The sequence below is a fragment of the Rhagoletis zephyria genome, unplaced genomic scaffold (genome assembly GCF_001687245.7).
Source record: "Rhagoletis zephyria isolate East Lansing unplaced genomic scaffold, Rhagoletis_zephyria_1.1 Rzeph_scaffold_02473, whole genome shotgun sequence".
NCBI lineage: Eukaryota > Metazoa > Arthropoda > Insecta > Diptera > Tephritidae > Rhagoletis > Rhagoletis zephyria.
In genome coordinates this window covers 42,556-65,143 of record NW_016159557.1, presented here as the reverse complement: position 1 = coordinate 65,143, position 22,588 = coordinate 42,556, and the positions used below count along the sequence as shown (strand labels likewise).

The 22,588-nt window shown below is 38.4% G+C and overlaps 1 long non-coding RNA gene across 1 annotated transcript; it reads left to right on the top strand.

Annotated features, from left to right (window-relative positions):
• The first annotated feature begins 427 nt into the window (after window positions 1–427).
• LOC108366974 (uncharacterized) lies at window positions 428–9,233 on the top strand. Its single transcript, XR_001848184.1, has 3 exons — window positions 428–995; window positions 8,129–8,132; window positions 9,221–9,233. It is a non-coding gene; the product is annotated as an uncharacterized LOC108366974 (long non-coding RNA).
• Window positions 9,234–22,588: the final 13,355 nt, after the last annotated feature.

Genomic DNA, 22,588 nt, shown 5'->3' with positions numbered 1-22,588 from the left:
TCGCTACGTCTTCTTCTATTTCGTGTAAAAATATCATAGCTGTATCGATTAAGCCCTGTATGCAGCTCTCAAGAAAACGGTCAAGAAAAAATTGCCATTATTTCGCGTGTGTGTCCAAGGAATTTTGACATTTTTTGATACTTCACAGCCTGTTGCCTCACTCTTTCCTCAAGAAATAATGGAACGGGCATATATTTCTGTTGCAAACCTGGGTTGCCTTATGCTCTTTCTTCACAAAAAACTTTAGAAAACCGTAGTAGAAAGCGTAGTAAATTTCTTAAGAACTGCGTACTGCCTTAAGGAAATTTGACTCAAGAAAATTTCTTAGCCATTTCTTGTACGCCATTTTATATGGAGTTTTTGCTTTTCTTGAGAGCTGCATACAGGCCTTTACCAGAATCTCACTAGAATAAAATATGTATTCATTTTTAGTATCGGCGTATATGTAAATTCAAAACTTTAAAGCCGTCTTTCTCGAGTTTTGATTTTTTGAGTTATGACATTATTGTAGTAAATGAGCGGACATGTATATACCTGTAAGCTACCGGCCAAACCCGATCTTAGAATAAACTATTTTTGTAACTCTCATCATCAGTCCAACTGAAGCTACGCAGTCCACAAGATTTGGTTTCGGTTGGACATCGCATTAGGTAGAACAAGTTTAGCCTGGGCAAAACTAGTTTGACCTAAGATCGGATTTTACCGGAACATATACATACATGCATCGGCACATGTAACTTACCCAGTCTTTATTTTACCTGCCACAAAAAAATGGTAATGAAGCAAAATTGTGTAGATAGAGGATTTTGCTTTTGTAACAAAATGTTATTGCAGATAGTGGATTTTTCAAAATGAGAATATAATACCATAAAAGCAAAATTTTAAGTTTGGCATTATTGTCATGGTTGAAGGATAAATAAGAGCTCACGTTACCATCAAAAACTCATTTTCATCAAAATTGTAGTTAGAGGGTATTGAATATAAGCCCTCGATATGTATGTACAATTCCGTAAACAAGAGACGCTGCAGTCTGCGATAATAAGCATCTATTCCGTATTCATGAATTTATCATAGTTTTTCGTATAAACTAAATTTTTCGAACATTCGATGATATCCCATTGTGTGACCTTTGGCAATCGACTAAAATAATATTAAATTGCAATTGATTGATACATCCCATTTATGTTAAGAAGGAAGTTAAACAATTTTTTTAAGAGATTGAGTCATAAGTAGAAAAGTAATTTCTCCGTTTTTCAAAGTTAGAATCCGAAATCGAGATATGGGTTTTCGAAGTTCAAAATAGGGCCTTTGGTAAAAAATTGTTTTTAATTATTGTATGTAAATAACTAGAAAAGTAAAAATTTAGGCGTAGTCCGCCTTCTACTCTTGTTTAAATGGCATATAACTTTTTTGTGCAAACCTATATTACAGGTGCCACAAATTTAAAAAAAATCAGTTCAAAATTTTGTTTATATATCTATAAGGTTTTTAATTTTTCGAAGATCTGTCCTTTCACCCAATATAGCATCTGTAATATAAGTTTGCCCAAAAAAAATTTATATACCGTTTAAATAAGAGCCAAATTCGTATCACGACTATGTTTTTACTTTTTTTAGTAGTTTACATAAGTAATTAAAAAAAATTTTTTACCATAGGTACCGTGACCGTATTTATGAGAACCGAGTACGCGACAAAAAATGATTTTGGAAAATTTTTCCACACTGTTTTCCCTGAAACAGTATCCTTATAATCATCACAAATTTATAGGATAATTTTCTCGAGATTTTTACCCCTTAAAATTTAAAAAAAAATTCGTTAATTTTTAGTATAAAATAAAATATAAAAGAGCAATTTTAAGTCGGTAAGGCTTACCACAAATTTGTGGCAATTTTTTTGTTGATGTTACGCATTTTTTTCTAAAGATTCTAATTAAAAAGTTTGAAATTTTGGCGAAACATTGCAGAATTAATTTTTATATTTTTTTGCGCAAAGCTGGACATTTGGTATCATATAGTTTTTATTAGGAAAAGAGCTTTACTTTCATAAAATAAATAATAAACATTATATAAACTAAGGAAAAATAGCCAAAACTTACTAAAATGTCGAGTCCTTATTTCTATTTCAGCCACTCTATGTATTCCTCGATTCGAATCACAGGCATTCAGATTAGAAAATAATAACTGTTTAAAAAGAAAATTACGATCATATACCAACATCACTTAAAACTCGTTCATAGGCATGCCATTTTAATGAGCTGTTAAGGCGTCGGAACACAGAATATGTGTGTACATACACACGAGCACCAATTAATTTCATTTAAAGCAGAGTTGGGCAGAGAGAGCTTTTACAAAATGTATAGAAAGCATAAAAGAGCTTTGCCCGCGGGCAAGGCAGTGCCTATCAGACATTTTAAGAAATGGGGTGTAGTCCATTTCCGCTGTAGCGTGCGTAGTGCATAGGGCGACATCTACCTCTTGAACCAACGAGGTTCATATCTAGACTTAATAGGAACTTTGCAAAGCAAAGCTTTTATAGATGTCTGGATACTCAACATTGCAAGTTGATAAAAGCGTTGTACAAAATTGGAGATCGATTTTAAGCGATCGTTATTCATATCCCCACATACATATGTATGTACATACATATACATATTACTTTAAATATCAATTCAAGTATATTACAAGCTCAATCAAGTTAGCGGCGCTGAAATGAAAAAATGAAGAAAAAATTTGTTTGTATTATTGTGCTCATTGAGTGCTATTTTCGGCCGCTCTTCGTTTTTTTTTATGCTCCGCCCATTTGGTAAATAATTAGGACTTTGCTAAGTTAACCGTAACTTAGCAAAACATTCATTCAATGAAATATTTTCACTACTGGGCTTATTTATTTGGGCTTTTTATGTGCTTTCAAAATATTGCCCAGTAAACATTGCAAACCGCTTGACGTCACGCTATCTGGCCCACTTCTTAAACTTTGGTCGAACACGGATAAATATTATTGAGAAATTCCGTGCTGTTTTTGGGCTCTTTAGAGTCTGCAAAATAATTAAATGAGCTCATACAGTTTCCGAGATAAATAAGACTTTGCTGGGTTAACTGTAACTTAGCAAAACATCCATCCAGTGAATACTTTTTACTGCTTATCTGGGTTTATTATTTTGGGCTTTTTATGTGCTTTGCAAATATTGCGCGTTGAACATTGAAAAGTCGCTAAAAATATTGCCCAGCAGACATTGAAAAATCGCAAAAAATATTGCCCCGTAAACATTGAAAAATCGCCGTAGCTGACCAACTTTATAAACTTTGGTCGAACACGGTTAAATATTGCTGAGGAATTAGATGATATTTAGGGGCTTTTTAGGGCCGTCAAAACTATTTAAGGTGCTCACTCAGTTTCCGGGATAATTAAGACTTTGCTGGGTTAAATGTAACTAAGCAAAACATCTATTAAGTGAAGACTTTTTGTTTAACGTTTTAAGTTTATGAACAACTGTCAAGTGTACTCATTACGGTAAATAAAAAAATTTAACTTTAACCATTGATATCTTCTTAATTTTTTACTTTAGCCAAATAATTTTTGTAGGGTTGAAATCAGCACGAAAAGTTCTATCAAGCCGCATTTTGGTTTTTGCATAGCTAGATTGCTGGTATGCTACACTTATGTGGACGGAACGACCTGGGACTATTTCTGGCTTAATCCTGCAGTACGGGAACAGACTAAATGTCGGCAAGTTGGTTGCAGGATTGGATTAGCTAAAACACAAACCAAATGCAATGCAACCCTTTTTTGACGTCTTTGTTTGCGTCTTTGATGATCCAAACCTGCAACCAATTTGCCGACAGTAAGTCTGTTCCCGTACTGCAGGATTTAACCTGAAATAGTCCCAGGTCGTTCCGTCCATATAAGTGCAGTGTCAGAAATTGATGTCGAAAAAAGTGTTTACAAGATACGGTCAAATGCAATCGGTTTATAAAGATTATTTTACCGCTAATCTTGCCAACCCTAACTCACAAAATAAACCACAGTTTTACAACGTCTTGTTTCCCTAATATGTGGAAAATTGCCACTGTCCTTCCGATAACGAAAAACAAATCGGCGTGTAGCCCCAGTGACTTTCGTCCTATCAGTATACTTCCTGCGCTGTCTAAAGTAGCAGAATCTCTAATGTCTGAGCAAATCTACTACCATGTTAGTAAATTCAATCTATTATCGCCTTTTCAATCTGGATTTAGAAGTAAGCACAGCTGTTCCACAGCAGTGATAAAAATCCTTGATGATATTCGTATAAGCTTTGACAAAAATCACCTGACATTACTTTGCTTGCTAGATTTTTCCAAAGCCTTTGATTCAGTGAACCATGAACTGCTTTGCTTAAAACTAAAGAACTATGTTGGCTTTGGACAATCTGCAGTGCGACTAATGGAGAGCTACTTGGTAGGCAGGTCTCAGTGTGTAAAAGTTAATTCGAAACTATCTAAGCTACGACCGCTGTCGTCTGGGGTTCTCCAAGGCTCTATCCTGGGGCCGCTCTTATTTAGTTTGTTTGTGAACGACGTATTCTCTACTTGTCAACAAGCCAGTATGCACGCTTACGCTGATGACATCCAACTATATATGTCCAGGCCTCTAGAGCAGTCAGCTAATTTGTCTTCAGATTTCAACAAGGATTTATTATCTATCAAGTCCTGGGCATCGCAAAATGGCCTTTGTCTTAATTGTGATAAGTGTTACGTGTTACCTATTTGTTAGAAACGTCTGAACCTCATATATATCCCATCACTATACATTGGGGATAAATCTATTAAATTTGTATCCAAGGTAACTAATCTCGGTTATGTTATTAATACTAGTCTTACGTGTGTTGATCATATTAACTCCATTGTCGGTGTATTGTAGGTGTATTATACTTTGAGAAACTTAAGAATGTCTGCCTCTTTTACACCAATTGATATCAGGCGGAAACTTGCAATACAGCTTATACTTCCGATAATATGCTATCCTGAACTAGTTTATAGCAAGCTAGACTCTCAATCAGCGCATAAAATTGAGGTAGCTTTCAACCATATTACGCGCTATGTATTTGGGATAGAAAAATTTGGGCATATCTCTGCCAGGAGCGCAAGCCTGTTGGGCTGTGAAATCTCTGACTACTTGAAAGCTAGAAATTGTATTTTCCTATTTCGTCTTATGATGGATAAGACTCCCGGCTACCTTTATGAAAAATTAATATATCCAAAATCAACACGTGTAAGTGACCTAATTGTCCCTAGCTATAACTATCTCAGCTCTGCAAGGCTATTTTTTGTCAACGCTATTCGTATATGGAACGCTCTTCCAGATTCTATCCGTAGTACTTTGAATAAAAGCAGCTTTAAGAGTCTCTTGTATTCATATTTTCGCTAGTTTGTCTTAAGTTAAATACCTGTTACACTGAGATGTGCTCTCTTCGTACGTATATATACATGTAATTATATTTAGCCATAGTAATATCACAAAGTTTTATTTTATTCTAAATTTATACGACCTAATACCTGTGCCAGTTTTGTTTATCTTACGTTAGTCCTACTTAAATATTTTCATTATATCCTTTATTGTCTCATACATATATAAATTACTGTTGTACTACAAAATCTTAATCTTACTGTACTAATGCATAGATTAATAAATGAAATGAAATGAAAAATTACCTACACTTGTACATACATACATATGTACTTAAATATGAATGCATTTATTTCACTTTATGTGCCGCTACTAATTATGTATAGATTGCCACTGAGCAAAAACGCATCAGTAAAAAAGGCGAGTGCAGCACCGTACTCGTGATAGAAGTAGAACTTCTTAAAAAACTTATATGTTTCGATGGAATTGATTTCAGTGTTAAATATTTGAATAAATCATTCAGATATAGATAGGGTTTTTAGCCATTTATTTGGGAAAAATAAAACATTTAGATTTTTGTTTTCGTGGATCATAAATTTGCTATCCCAAAACAATTTATATCAAATAAAACGCCTCTTTGAGGTAAAATTTTCGATTAACGAAAGCTGAACTAGAAACAAAAAATTTATGATATCAATTTCGAATCGAAAATTATACACATTTTTTTAACTGCTTTGGAAACTGACGTACAATAGTATTACTTATTCGGAATGTTGCGAAGTTCTGTCTACTCTTAGAAACACAACACATAAGATCAGAACTTAAGCAACGATTCGTAAGAATAATAATATTTTGAATCACTTTCCAAAGCAGTTAAAAAAATGCGTATAATTTTCGTCACGAAATTGATATCATAAATTTTGTGTTTCTAGTTCAGCTTTCGTTACTCGAAAATTTTACCTCAAAGTGGTGTTCCATTTGATACTGTATGTGTCGCGTAAATGGTATTCAAATTATCTTTAAATTAGCATCAATACGTTTGTGATCGGTCAAATAGTTTCCGAGATATTATAAATATAAAAAATATAAAAGTTTAACTTGAACCTTTTTTATTGGCTTTAGTTTTTATTTGCGCCAAATAATTTTCATATGGTTGAAATCAGCATGAAAAGTTCTATTTAGCAAAAATTTTTTATTTCTTTATGGGTAAACGGTTGGTATTCTACACCACGGCTACTTCGGACTATTTCTGTCTAAATGCTGGAGTGCGAGAACAGGCTAAATGTGAATAAGAAAAAGTAAACAAATAAATGTCAAATTAAACTCTGAGTTTATTGAACACCCTAATGAGAACACTTGACAGTTGTTCATAAACTTAAAACGTTAAACAAAAAGTCTTCACTTAATAGATGTTTTGCTAATTACATTTAACCCAGTAAAGTCTTAATTATCCCGGAAACAGAGTGAGCACCTTAAATAATTTTGACGGCCCTAAAAAGCCCCTAAATATCACCTAATTTCTCAGCAATATTTATCCGTGTTCGACCAAAGTTTATAAAGTTGGTCGGCTACCGCGACGTCAAGCAATTTTTCAATGTTTACTGGGCAATATTTTTAGCGATTTTTCAATGTTCAACGGGCAATATTTGCAAAGCACATAAAAAGCCCAAAATAATAAACCCAGACAAGCAGCAAAAAGTCTTCACTGGATGGATGTTTTGCTAAGTTAGATTTAACCCAGAAAAGTCTTAATTATCCCGGAAACTGAGTAGGCACCTTAAATAATTTGACGGCCCTAAAAAGCCCCTAAATATCACGTAATTCCTCAGCAATATTTATCCGTATTCGACCATAATTTATACAGTTGGTCGGCTACCGCGACGTCAAGCGATTTTTCAATGTTTTTAGCGACTTTTCAATGTTTACTGGGCAATATTTTTGGCGATTTTTCAATGTTCAACGGGCAATATTTGCAAAGCACATAAAAAGCCCAAAATAATAAACACAGGTAAGCAGTAAAAATCCTCACTGGATGGATCTTTTGATAAGTTACAGTTAACCCAGCAAAGTCTTAATTATCTCGGAAAATGGATGCTAGGAGCTCATGATTTTGGTGACTCTAAAAAGCCCAAAAATAGCACGTAATTCTTCAATAATATTTATCCGTGTTCGACCAAAGTTTAAGAAGTGGGCCAGATAGCGTGACGTCAAGCGGGTTTTCAATGTTTACTGGACAATATTTTGAAAGCACATAAAAAGCCCAAAAAAACAGGCCCAGATAAGTAGTAAAAAGACTTGATTGAATGAATGTTTTGCTAAGTTACGGTTAACTTAGCAAAGTCTTTACCAAATGGTCGGAGCACAAAAAAAAACTAAAAGTGGCCGAAAATAGCACAGAATGAGCACAATATTACGAACAAATTTTTTCTTCGTTTATTCATTTCAGCGCCGCTAACTTGATTGAGCTTCTATTGCATGCGCCCATATATGTAATACTTCTATATTGGCGGTAAGCTAACTTCCCAATGTGTAAGCATCCCGAAATCTAAGCGAGACAGTCTAGTACGGTTTTTGTGTATGTATTAAGGATGTTTCGAATTCCATATTTTTCACATTCGCGAATGCGAATGCGAATGCGAATTTTCGGAATGCGAATGTTAAGTCATCGTTTTTATTACTTAAAAATTTTGTAAATTATTAGAAGATTGAACGAGTGTTTAACCTATACAGTGTTTTAATCTTGTAGTCAAGTTCAAAATGGGCATATTTTATTTCAAAGGAAATAATTTTCCTGCCTTTTCTCCCATGAGGCGATTTGTTAGAGGCTTGTATACAAGGCCGGCTGCACTAAAAAATTGCTCACTTGGAAAGGCGGTGGCGCGTCAAATATTTGCGGCCAAGATCTGATAAATTTGTCGTATTTTTGTTTAGTTTTCCACCAATCGAGAGGATTTTCACCGAGATGAGCCCATTTTTCTGTAAGATAGGCCTTCAATTGAGCTTTTATTTCACATTTTTTAATGTCTCCAGATTTTACATCCGAGGCTTTGCTTTCGCTGGAGGAATCTAAAACTATTTCTAGGTTGCGTATACGACTTTTAGCAGTACTTTTTAAAGGCCCATCAATGTTGCTTGATATACTATTTAACCGTTTTCATAAGTTCTATATATTTTTTACTTTGCTTTCAGTTAGTTGTTGTTGACTTTTTATTAAAATTCAACTCTAAAAATTTAAATTAACTAATAGTAAAATAAAAAATGTGATATAAAATAAAGCAACTGAAAACAAAATAAAGCAAAATTAAATATATAGATCAAATAAAATAAAAAATATATAAAATAAATAATAAAAACAAAAATTTTTTTCGCAATCGCTCCAACCGAGGATCGAACCTGGCAGCTACAGGCTTGTAGCCCGTAACTCTTACCACTCGGCTACCGTGGACGCGGAACTCGCGCGCTTTGTTTGCTTACTTGTACAAAAGACAACAGCTGGCCGTTTTTACCAGTGTTGTCAACGAAAACTGCCCGGATCCGAGTTAATTCCCAAAAACTTCGTGCATTTGTACAGCTGCTTATGCGCATTTTAAAGAGGAAAATGCATGAGTCAAAGCAAATAAAGGCTGGTTATGTAAATTATCGAGCCCGTTTGTCTACCGTGTTACAGCCACACTCAGAAACGTTTCTTAAATTAGCTCAAACGGGCACTTACCTAATGATCGTTAAATCTGTTAATTAATGTTTCCTCTCAGAGTTAAAAATTATGAAATACTAAATTTAAGTATGGCCCCAGTTGCGGCCCTTTATTTTTGTGGCATCACTCACTTTTTTCGTTCAGTTTGAAATAAAATATAAAAATAAGTATTTATATCATTTTGCGCGCACTGGCTCAACATACGCAATGGCTGAGTGAGCAGGGCACTGCGTGCCATTCGAGAGATCCGAGTTCGAGTGCCAGGGTAGGAACATTTTTTTCCTTTTTTTATTTATTTTTTTTCTTGTTCAATTTTTATAAACTGTCCTTATTGAATTTTTTTGCTTTTTTAATCTAATTTTCTTTTGATTTATAGATTTGTTGCTTGAAAAAGGAAACAATTTTTTAAAAATTAAATTAAATTTTTAGAAACTGTTTGCTGAAAGGCAAACAAGACCAATAACAGGCCAATTTTGGCATCTGTCTTTCAACTCACCTCAGTCTTTCGAGAGACAACTATCTTGAAAGCTCTTTTCTGTATTTGGAATGAGTAATTGAAAGATATGCTAATAGTGTTATTATATTTCGATGGCTGAGTGGAAGATCGACCTATCTCGGCAGCCAGTTCGAAAACCCCCTATCTCAGAAAATTTTTGAACAATGCTCTATCTCAGAAAATTTTTCAAGTACGCCCTACTGCAGAATTTGATTGAAAAACGCCCTATCTCGGAATTTAGTTGAAGAACGCCCTATCTCAGCTGCCGATTAAAAATTGCCCTATTTCAGCTTATTTTCAATGTATTTTCGTTTGAGATAGGGCGGTTTTGAACCAAATTCTGAGATAGGGCGTAATTCAACCAAATTCTTAGGGTGTTTTTCAATAAAATTCCGAAATAGGGCGTTTTTCAATCAAATTTTGAAGTAGGGCGTTCTTGAAAAGTTTTCTGAGATAGGGCGTTTTTGAACTGGCTGCCGAGATAGTTCGATCTTCCACCCATCGATTTCCAATCCATCGATTTATCGTTTAGCAATAAGTTTTCTAAAAACTAAAAGAAATGAAAAAATATTTTTTTATAACAGGAAAAACTAAAAATTTGAGAAACAGAAACTAAAAGAAAAAAAGATGAGTCAAAACAGTTTCCAAACGTTAAATAAAATAAAAAATATGAACTTTTAAGCAATAAAACTTAAAAAAATTTTATTAAAAAAATTTGTTTCCGAGCATTGAACTCGGATCTCTTGAATGACACGAAAGTGCTCTGCTTACTGGGCCATTGCCACTGTTACGTTCAAAATCATTCGTTAAAAAGTTAAGTGAAGGTTTTTGTTTACTTAACTTTAATGTACATTAAATGCTGTTAATGAATCATAAACTGACTCTGAGAGGGATTTTTTTCAAATCGTTACTGAGGGACACCTTAAGTAATCATTAAACGACTCTGAGTGCGGCTGTTGGAGCCATTTCAACAACATTGGTGTGAACACTCTGCCCATGAGCACATTCGCATTCGCAAAACATACGTATCATTTGATGCGAATGCGAATGTCGAATGCGTATGTGTAAAATGATGCGAATCATTCGCATAACGAATGCGAATGCAAATATTCGCAACATCCCTGGTATGTATTGTGTACGTGAGTGCCGATTTTGTGTATGTGTTGTGTATATGTTTATTAACACATGTATGTGTTCCTTTTCTTTTGTACGGTTTTATTGATATATCTGTACTGTAATGTTTTCGGACGGTACTAGCTCTTACTGCCAATATAGGAGTATTACATATATGCATGCTCCCCACGCTTTTCATTTTCAATCTCATAAATTGTTTATAATGACTTTTGCTAAAATTTCAAAATCAAAAGTTACTTTTTAGTCCATTAATAAAACCACGCATATTAAAAAGATTTTTTATTTTATTTATTTTCTACTTGTTAGTCGTGTCTGTATACAATTTTGCAACAGATATTAAAATAATTCAACGATATTAATTGATTGATGCAGCCACATGCATATGCATATGTATGCACATACATACGAGCACCAATTAATTCAATTTAAAGCACTGTTAGGCACTGCCTTGCCCGCGGGCAAAGCTCTTTTAAGCTTTCTGTACATTTTGTATAGGCGCGAGCAGAGTAAAAGCTCTCTCTGCCCAACGCTGATTTTAAGAAATGGCGTGTCGTTTATTTCCGCTGTAGCGTCAGAGTGTCCAGATTTTGCAATTTCGCTCCAATTTGGCGATTTGTTTTGGATATTTGCGCGTAAAAATTTAAGGAAATCGCCATTGGCGATTTTTGGCGATTTTTCCCTTCAAATACATTTTTTCCAATTATAAAAATATACAAAACTTAGTTTTCCACGATAATTTGGCAGAAGAGGCTAATGAACTGCGTAATAAACTTGACTTAAGAAGCATATTAAAAGACTGTGAAAAATGTTTAATCACGCTAATCGAAGAACTTTTGAAACGATTACCTAGTTAGTAAATACTTTTAAAAAAGCTTTGATTTGTTTCACCAGAAAAGTGTGTGAATCACAAGAGGGCGAGTTAAAGGACCTGTCAATTCACTATTTGACTTTGAAGGAAAGAAAAGTAGCGGAAACTGAATATTTAAATCTTTTAACCTTCCCATGAAATAAGTTTTCTCAGAACCATTCCATCCGACTCTGAAGAATTTCGGAAAATTGCTTACGGAGTGAAAGCCGCAACAGGCAATAAAATGTTTGGAAATACAAGTAAATTCATATTATTATTCTTGCCGCACTCACATGCTTTGTTGAGCGCGACTAAGATTCGAAATAGGATGAGGTTAGAAAGCCTTAATTCAATAGTTCCAAAAAGTGTTATATGAAGGCTATTGGTTTCTGCTGCAAACGTTTCCAATATCAAACAGTATGTTATCAAGGTTGAATAGCTCAATATATGACACCAACAGAAATGTAAATGATTCATACACTATAGGTGATTTTGAATAAATTGTAGAAATAGCTGATCTCGCCTTATTATAGGTTTTTATTTAATTTTTAGCGCCGAGCTCTTATAAGCGGATTGTGCGATTAATCAATTAATATGAGTTATAATAAATTTAATAATTGCGCAGTCCTATCGCAAAATGTGTTGAAACAAATATTTTTAAATAGTATGCGTATTGGGTGTAAAGAAAATAGTTTTTACATCACTATTACATAAGTGATTTGTGTTATTTATTATTGAAGGTATAATATTTTCGTTTTTATATATTTTATAACAAGATCTCATTTTTAAAATAAAAGATTTGTTAAATCGATTTCATGAATTTTATTAAAAAAAGGCGATTTTTCGCGATTTTTTTTCAGAAATTGCGTTTTTTTTTAACAATCTGGACACCCTGTGTAGCGTACACAGTGCATGGGGCGACTTCTACCTCTCAACTCGCCCTATGCACTATGCTTTTTATAGGAACCTGGCACACATAACACACAACACTGAAAGTTTCTGGAGCCACAACATTGCAAGTTGATAAAAGCGTTGTAAAAATACCCCTTTGGAACGAGTACTAGTTTTAAAACAATATTATAAATTTTTGTAGAAAAAAAGAATTAAGCCGCCCTGTGAACACACGTGAGTGCGATTTTCCTGCAACATCGTGAGCACTTACAAAATTGCGCAAATTCGCAGGTTTAGAAAATAACATAAATTCCAGAATTTCGAATTTAATGAAATTATTAAATTTCTTGAGACTTCTTATTTTTAGGATAATTTCCAAAATTTTAAAAACTATCGAAATCTGGGAAATTCTTGAAATTTTAGTAAAATGAAATTATTCTGAAATGTACAAAACTATTGAGATTTCAAAAATTTTAATAATTGCCAAAATTTTGAGAATTTTATTTATTCTGACGTCCATCCTAAAATGTAAAGATGTGAAACATCACAAATTGTCGAAAAGTTCTAATGTTCATTGTGCTTGAGTATAAAACCTGGAAAATTCTTAAAATTCTAAAATATATTAAGATTTTTGAAAAATTCCAAAAATTTTCCACTGTTTCTAACATTTATTTTGTGCTTTGTCTACTTCCGTGCATACTATTTTAGTATGTTATTCACGATATGCGTTGAAAAAATATTTCCCCCCCCCCCAAGAATTGCTGCTGGGTCCGCCCCTATCGTGCTATACTTTTGTTTCAATTTTTCTAAAGTTACTTGCGAAACTTACAATTGCTATAAATCTAACTTCCATTTTTGTTTAAGATATACAGATTTGGTGTTTTGCTAAGCTGAAAGAACGGTGCACTAATCCTTGCTATTTCTGGACAAATTTTGACATAATAAAAAGGATGAAATCATTTTAGTAATTCAAGTGGTTGTAAAAAATGCTTTTTTGTCGTGAATAAAGAGAGAAATACAAAAATAACCTTTAAAATAAGTCAAAGGAGATTTTAAATAACCGCAGTAGAACATTCAATCTGCCTAAAAACAACAGTAGATATACTGCAATTGCAGTTAAGTCCGAACGCCGACTTGTATGCGCGCAAATTAGCAGTTTTGTTATTCACTTTTGGGAGTGATCGTTCTTGCGCAGATAATTTTTCGTTAGAAATTTGCTTGAAAAAAAGAACAATCATGCGGAAAACAACCTTTTTATATGATTTGAAATGGCCCCCTAAACTTTATCGTTAAAACGCTCCGAGCCGATTATGTATTTACTAATACGGCTGATCTCAATGCCCCAGAGCTCCTCGGGGCTGTTTAAAAAGTGAGAGCCAAAGTACTTCAACCTTAGCCTCGCAAACGCTGGGCACCTAAGAAGGTAGTGTTGAGGTGATTCTACCTCGTCATCTTCCAGGCAACAGCGACACAAAGGGTCCGATAGAATGTTCAGCCTTACTGCGTGGATACCGATAGGACAGTGACCCGTTAAAACCCCCACCAGAAGTGATAGCTGTGGCTTTGTGAGTGTGAGGAGTGCCCACGACCGCCCCCGGTCCACCCTCGGCCAAAAGGATCTTGCGATCGCGCATCTCATGGTATTCGCCCAGCGTTCGCTGAGCTGACATGAGGCCCATTCATCCAAGAGCGAACCGCAAGCGATCAATGGCACCCCAGCCGCTCTTTATTCGGTAGTAACGTTTCACGGGTTCCTTCGCTGGCCAGCTCGTCAGCCACGCAGTTCCCCCCAATGTCGCTGTGTCCCGGAACCCAAATAAGCATAATGCGGTAGTACTCCGACGCGGCCGAAAGAGAGAAGAAATTCCTTAACCAGGTTAGAGCGCACCTCTAACGAACTCAAGGCCCTGATAGCCGCTTGGCTCACTTCCCTGACGGTTATAACGCTCCTTAGCAGCGAATCCACCACCTCCTTGATAGCAGCTATTTCCGCCTGGAATACGCTGCAGAAGTCCGGGAGCCTGAACTTAGTGCTGATGGAAAGCTCTCGACAGAAGACCCCTCCACCAACCCTGCCATCCAGTTTCGATCCACCCGTAAAGAAGTTCACCGCACCCCTCCTCCAGAAGTCCCGCCCGGCCCACTCATCCCTTGAAGTCGAAACCTCCTAGAACTCCCGAGTGTCCAGTCCCTAAGTTGGTCAACCAATCGGTTTCCCTGAGTCTAATAGTGTTCGCGCGGCGACAACTCTGCCTGCAACGTCGACAGGCGCTACGTTTAGCATTTCGTTCAGTGCTAATGTGGGGGCGGCTCGCAGTGTCCCACTAATACCAATTAAAACATCCCGTTGTACGCGCTCCAGCTGCCTAGCTAGTATAGCCTTTTCGAGTGAGTTCCACCAGACTAGGGCCCCATAGAATATAATTGGCTTGACTACGGTCTCGTATAGCCAAAAGACCACTATAGGTCCCCAACTGCAATACAATGCCACTGATGCCTTTCTTGCCCTTTCCTCGATATTTGGTACCCACGACAACTTCCTGTCCAGGATCAAGCCCAAGTACTTGACCATGTCAGACAGCTGTAAGCGCAGACCTCCAGCGGCCAGCCAGCGAAGAGCAGCGGTGGGGATTTTATACTTTTTTGTGAATAAGACTAGCTGTGTCTTACTGGGGTTTACGGCAAGACCACTTTTGGGCGCCCAGTTAGTAACTATGTTAAGGTACCGTTGGGTCAGTTCATACAGAGTGTTCAGGTATTTACCTTTAACTAGGAGCGCCACATCGTCTGCATAGGCAATCACCCGACAGCCGTGTTTCTCCAGCTCTATTAGTAGCTCATTCACCACAACGACCAAGAGAAGGGGTGAGAGAACCCCTCCTCGCGGGGTGCCCCTGCTCACCATGCGAGACAAGCAGGCGCTGCCCCAGACGGCCATGACAGTTCTGTCACGCAGCAAGCTTTCGATGAGCCTAATGAGACTGACCTCATCCCCAAGCTTATCTAGCGACTTAACTATTGCGTCCGGCAGGACATTATTAAAAGCCCCCTCGATATCGAGGAAGGCTCCTACGGCAAAGTCCTTGTAGGTGAAGGCTTCCTCTATACACCTCACAATTGTATGCAGAGCAGTATCGACTGACCGTCCTTTACAGTAAGCATGCTGAGCTCTAGACAGGCGATCCCGAGGAATCGTGCTTCTTATGTGCATATCAACCAGCCTCTCCAACGTCTTCAGCAGAAACGATGAAAGACTGATTGGCCTAAAGTCCTTGGGGGCAACATGAGAGCTCCTTCCGGCCTTCGGGATGAACACCACCTTGACGACCCTCCAACCCCTGAGAATGTACCCGTATCTAACGCAGCTCGCGTATATTGGGGCCAACCAACGGCACGACACCTCCGCCACCTTTTGCAGCTGCGCAGGTATGATGCCATCAGGTCCTGGGGATTTGAAGAGTTCGAACGAATTGATCGCCCACGCCAGGCGGCGCTCATCTAGGAGGTAAGAAACAGCAGAACAGTCTCCACAACCCCCCTAAGGAGATCTCCTCAGGGGAGGGATCGGAAGGGAAGTGAGTGTCCGGAGTGTCATGACACCCTTCAACGTTTTCGCAGAAGGACCTCCATGAAATCTTTTTTGCCTTTCTTATTTCGGACTTGTAGATTCCTAGTCCAACATTATAGAGTTCCCAATCAGAAGACAACTTACTCCTACGGGCCCTATTGAAAAGTCGTCTGCTCGACGCTCTTAACTCAGAGAGCTGCACAGTCCACCAAAAGGGTTCCGTCTACCTTTCTGAAATCTCAGCGGACATGCGCTTTCAAGAGCTTCCCTGCACGAAGAGCTGAAAACTTCAACAAACTCCTTCAGCGAGTCTACCGACTGCACAGAATTATGTTCTGGTGCATCAGTTCGTGCTCCTCAGGTTCCTGAAGGACTTGCTATGTGGACGCGTTTCGTCCAAAGAGAACTGAATATACCTATGATCCGAAAAAGAGTGTTCGCTCAGAACACTCCAATCCGAGATCAGAGGTGCTGTCTCAGATGAAGCCAGCTTTTAGGTCACCTCTGATAAGCACACAGGCCCTAGTTCTACCTACGTTGTTCGCCGCTATCAGCTTATGGTTCCTTGTTCTGATTCCAGAGATACCATTACTGCTCAGCCATGGCTCCTGTATCAGAACCACGTCAGCCCCACCTTGCTCAAGGTGGGGAAAAAGATTGGCGGATGCCGCCTTGGAATGATGGAGATTAATCTGCAGAATCTTCATCGAACAGCCTCTCGAGACTGAAGATGGAAGCCCCGGCAGAGGAGCCGCCTCCAATACTCTCAGCATCCGATTGAGCCGAGTCTCCCAACTCCATGCTGGCGGAGTCAATGGCCTCTCTTCCTCCCTCCGAAGTTGCTGGAGGCAGAGGGTCATCTGCTTTGGCTTTGGTCGGTAGAATCCGTAGAACCACCTTCTCGAAGCCATAGTATGACCCCCTTTGTATCGCCGAGAGCACCGGGGGACTCTGCATTAAGCAGTATCAACGATTGCCGATAAGATTCCTCGGTCCTCTCCAGCCAGATAACCTTCCACTTATGCGTCGGGAGAGATGGATTGCAGGACCGAAGTATTCCTTCGATCTCCTCTGGAGAGGTAAGCTCAGTAGGGAGCCATACCCGAGCCCGTGGACGCATCGGAAGATCCGCTTTGTCCACGGCCACTAGATCGGCACCCTTCCAAACCTCCCCCCACCAGGGAGACTTCCTCCTTGTATAAGGCTGCCGACCGCTCATCGGCGCACCTCGTGAGCTTGTGCAGCCTATGGTGCCAACCGGCACTCTCACACCTAGGTGTTGGCCCGGGATTCCCCCTGACCACCCTCATTAATACCGCCGGCATTAATACCGCCGCCTCCCTGCTGCGGTCCATGACCCCTAACTCCACAGAGCCGGAAAGATTAGCGATTTCGCTAAACGTGGGAGCCGGCCCCGTACGAAGCTTCTTAACGGTCGTGGTTTCCCTCTCCCGTGATCTCTGCCGCTTCATAGTCGACAGCGCATTCGCGCCATCGGCTACCTTCCCCTGGGCGGATGTCGCAGCCTCCGCATCGCCGACCACCTTTTTGGCCCACTCGAGCATTCGGGCATGCTGATCACTAATTTGACCAGCACACTGATCGCCGTAGCATTCCAAAATTTTAGCGGTCATGCGATGGTCCGAGCGATCCTTTCTCGTCACGGTGGCGCGCCGTGTAGGCCTTCTCTGAGGCCCATCCGAGGTCCTCGAAGCTCCGAAGACACGCGGCGAGAGACCCTTGCTGGCGCTGGCGATTCCGCCACGCACCGTACTNCGGATGTCGCAGCCTCCGCATCGCCGACCACCTTTTTGGCCCACTCGAGCATTCGGGCATGCTGATCACTAATTTGACCAGCACACTGATCGCCGTAGCATTCCAAAATTTTAGCGGTCATGCGATGGTCCGAGCGATCCTTTCTCGTCACGGTGGCGCGCCGTGTAGGCCTTCTCTGAGGCCCATCCGAGGTCCTCGAAGCTCCGAAGACACGCGGCGAGAGACCCTTGCTGGCGCTGGCGATTCCGCCACGCACCGTACTCCCAGATGCTCCGTGCGATTTCGCACAGGCGCTACCCACTACCGGCAGAATTCCGCCGCCTTTAGTACCAGAAGGAGCTGGCTTCGACCCCCCTGAGGCACCGGCCGTGAAGGCCCTGCTTAAGCCCTTAACGCAGGGCGATTTCACCTCTGCAAGGCCAGAAATCCCACCCGGGACAGAGACAGCTATGGGTATCGACTTCGACCCACCGCTGCTCGAAGCTTTGTCGCTAGCCAGCTCCGGTTTCCCTACGGCGCTGCCCGTGCAGGCCCCACTCGTGTGCACGGTGTCGCATAACACCCTGGATTAGGGGGGAGGAGTTGGGTTGTTGGAATAGGAGAAATAAGGAGGGATGAGGGCAGGAGTAATCGTCGGTACGGTAATTTCCACATAGGAAACTGTGTAAGCTCGTGTCTTACGCAGGTTCCCATGCGGAGCCTCCCTCTTAGTTCATGCTGATATAGAAGCCCCTAAGGGCCCCAATGTCACCACTTAAGCCTCATCCCCACGCCAAGGAGACCAACATCGATGAGGTTCGTTTGATTGTGGTATTGAAAAAATAAAATTACATATTTTTTCAAACTGTGGAAAAGTACCACTATTTAAAGACTTCATCCATATTTGCTCATGGCTTAAATTACTTTTTGCAACTGCGCAAAAACTTTGAAAGGCTAAGAATTCGCTAAAAAAGAATATCAAAGACATCGAGATGTATTGTTTGCAAAACTCCTTTACAATGTCAGATAATTTGAGAACAAAGAATTGTAAGTTGTAAGCAAAAGCCATTCAATAATTCCAATTTTGATGTTATTAAACTGAAAGTTATTTTCGAGATAACTAACAACCCTCGACAGCCCCTTTTTAACCCACTTCCAAAAAAAGAGGAGGGTATCAGTTCGTCGGAATATTTTTTTTTTTTATGTATGTTACCGCATAACTTTTGACCACGTCAACCGATTTCGATTTTGCAACGGAAAGATAGTATCTCAGAGGTGGTCCCATACTAATTTGGCTTAGATCTGATCATTGAATCATGAAATATATGGATATATATCTTTTTTAAAGTCGGTTTTTTTTGCTAAAAATTACTTGTTAAATAAATTATCCTCCTCTGGTATGTACGTATAGACTCGGTGATATGCCCATAAAATCATGGCTCTTTTTATTGTATTAATTTCTTGCGCATATCAAACATTATCTGAAATATGTCGACTATAATTAAACTTCTTTCTATTTACTTTTTAGATTGCGGTTTAAGGAATTCCAGCGTTATGTAAAAACCTAAAAAATATTCGAAAGTGTTTTGTTTGTGTAGAATAATATTGCAGAAAAAATACATGGAGAAAAATTACCCAGCACCGAGTACCGGTGAGAAGACCCCTATTACAAACTTGTATGCTCAGAATTTAAAATTCAGTACAAATCAGTGCAATCTTTGAAAAATCAGGACATTAGCGTACTGATTGAAGAAATGAATAAAATCAGTACGAGAGTTGCAAAATCAGTACTGTACTGATAAAATCAGTACGTCTGGCGGCCGTACTTTGGACGCAGATGACTTAAATATGATGCAAACCAAGCGTCTTGGACTAAGGAACCCGCGTTCAAAGGCTGGTTTTGTAAACACTTGAGGTTACGAGGCTTTTTGCAATGTTTGCAAGTACACACGCACGCTCGCAAAAGCACCAAAAAAGCTGTAGCAGCATAACAAGTCAGAAAAAAGTATACTTTTTAAGACTTCATTGCAAAAGGTAATGAACGCAAAAAAGGCTGAAATATTGCTATGTTCCTTCTCAGCAGAACGTAATTTAGCATTTTCGACAACCCACCACCAAACCAAATGTCTAGAAGAAAAAAAATATATTAAAAATCATCGCGATTCTTTAGCAACTTGAAACTTGCACATTGTTACCCTGGAATTTAATGGGCTATCAAACTGCATACTCAAAAAAATTCTTAAAAGTCTGAATAAAATATTGAAAATCTAGCTGAACTGAAACTTTGCAGATTTTTTATAATTTTTGCACAAAGTTTGAAATGTGGCTTAATATCTTGTTTGTTATATAATGAAAAATAACACAGGTCCACAAAAAAAAATCGATGAAAGGTTCCCTTGACCAAACCTAGTCTGTTATATGTTTTTGGGGTCGCTGAACACTAATCTGAAGTCCGTTTTGCTCCATAACGTCTGGATTTTTTTCTTACCTCAAAAAACATCTCGGATTTTACGTGAAAGAGAAAATTCGAGGTGTTTTTTCAGGTTAGCAAAAAACATAGATGTGATGGAGCAAAACGGACTTCAGATTCGTGTTCAGCGACCCCAAAAACATATATAAGACTAGGTTTGGTCAAAGGAACCTTTCATCGATTTTTTTTTGTGGACCTGTGTAATAAACATTAAATAAATAAAGGAAAAACAGCCACAATCGATCAAAATGTTGATGACTTAATCAGCTGATCATAAGTGTATGTATAAAATGATTTTTATATTAACGATCTCAAACCAGTTTACAATGAATTTGAAATGTGCTCTGTCGAAATAACATTTTAATATACCTTACATACATACTTATGTACATTTGTATACAATAAAAGATTAATAAGAACTGTTCTGTGTGCATACATTTGAAAAATACGTTTTTGGGTAGGAAATGACGTTTTTACAGACCAAGAGGAACGTTTTATTATGCCGAATACCTGGCAACACTGTGCGCAAACAAGATCGTTAATTCCTTATTGTTCGCCACTATGAATGAGCACATACTATTTCTTACCTATAATTAATTTAAAGTTTATTGATTTATTAATACAAAACAAAATTAAATTGTGTGGCTCTTTATGATTTTGAACTATTTTTAATAAATAGACTACAAGTCTAGTTAGAATTTTTTTCTGTACAAGCGAAAAAGTGAACACTACAGCTTTTGGCAATATACATTGCATAAAGTGGGTTAATACACGTACACGGCTATTGCTTACCATTTCGGTTTTAAGTTTTTACCCCGCATCTAGCACCTGCTTGCCCGCGCTGCTGCGCGCGAGCTGTTCTGCCGCCCAACCCTACCGTAGTTGATCAGCAGCCTTTAGGACTTTTGTTGTGTTTTATAACGGCAGATATCGAGAGATGCCAGATAAAATGGAATTTGTTTCTGAGCAAATTGCTTGTGATAATTACCATTTGACCAGCCTTGTCATGTTTCATTATTTACACTTGTTAACCTTAAAGCTAAGCGTACACGGTAGAGAAATCTCTCTAGAGTTTCACTGAAATAAAAATCTCCTCTCTCAATTAAGTTTACTCGGTAGAGCAACTCTAGGAGATACTGGCCCGTAGTCATAGTCAAAATAAAGTCGACTTTAAAGTTAGTTGCAGCTTTTTTGACAGATATCGCATTGAAAATTATGTCAAAAAGCTGCAACTAACTTTAAAGTCGACTTTATTTTGACTATGACTACGGGCCATTCACTCTAGCTAGAGACAAAATAGAGAAATCTCAACTTTTATCTATCACGTACTCTACAAGCTGTGTACACGGTAGACAATAGTTACCTCTCCCCTAGAGTTAGTTTTCTATATCGAACTTTTGTCAACGCTTGTTGTATGTATATATGTATTTACTAGCAGACCCGGCGAACTTCGTCCCGCCCAAAATTTTTATGTATTTTATTGAAACTTTTTGGTCCAACATTTTCACCAACAATTCACGTTTACGATTTTCATTGGCACATTTGTCTGCTAAGATTAAGGTTTGGTGGTCATTTGCCGCTTTAAATAACCTAAGGAAAGTGTTATATCCGTTCTTGAAATTCTTCAGTTGTGCGGCATTACATAGCACGGTTATTCGCAAAGCGAAATAAATTTTTTCCTCTTCACTCCCTGGCGGCAACAATAACCCGGTTCTATAGTGAATGTCCTAGAAGCTTTACAGTATATAGGTGGCAATTTCAAAATGGGTGCGAATCATTGTTCAATAGAAATGCAATATACATATACTTATTTCAGACGAAATACCTTAAAAGTTTGAACGCATAATAATATTGGAAAATCACATCCATTGGGCCAATTGCAACGCAGGAGCGTTCGATATACTCAATGGTGCAACAGGTCGATTTAATCTGACCTTCACGGCCCCTTTTCTCACTTGGCTATTTTTAGTAATAGCTCGACTTCAGCACCACTTGGCAGCACGTTTTTGCAATAGTATTGCATACATATTTAAAACATTAGCCAAATCGGATCATAAACTATCAACTGTCGGATTAAATTGTGAAACTAAACCATCCAGAGACCCACTCAAATACACAAAAAGTTTCGTTAAAATCCGTACAATCATTTAGGAGGAGATCATCCACAAACACACCTACAGAAGAATAAAAAAATTCATTCAAAGATAGCTAAAGGTCGGTACGTTTGTAGGCCTCAACCCCTTTTCAAATAGCCCAAATTTTCTCCATGAGTATGGGCTTGATTTCAACTATATACATATCTCCATACGAAGTTCCAGTACTGTACCATGAATACTTTCAGAGATATGCAG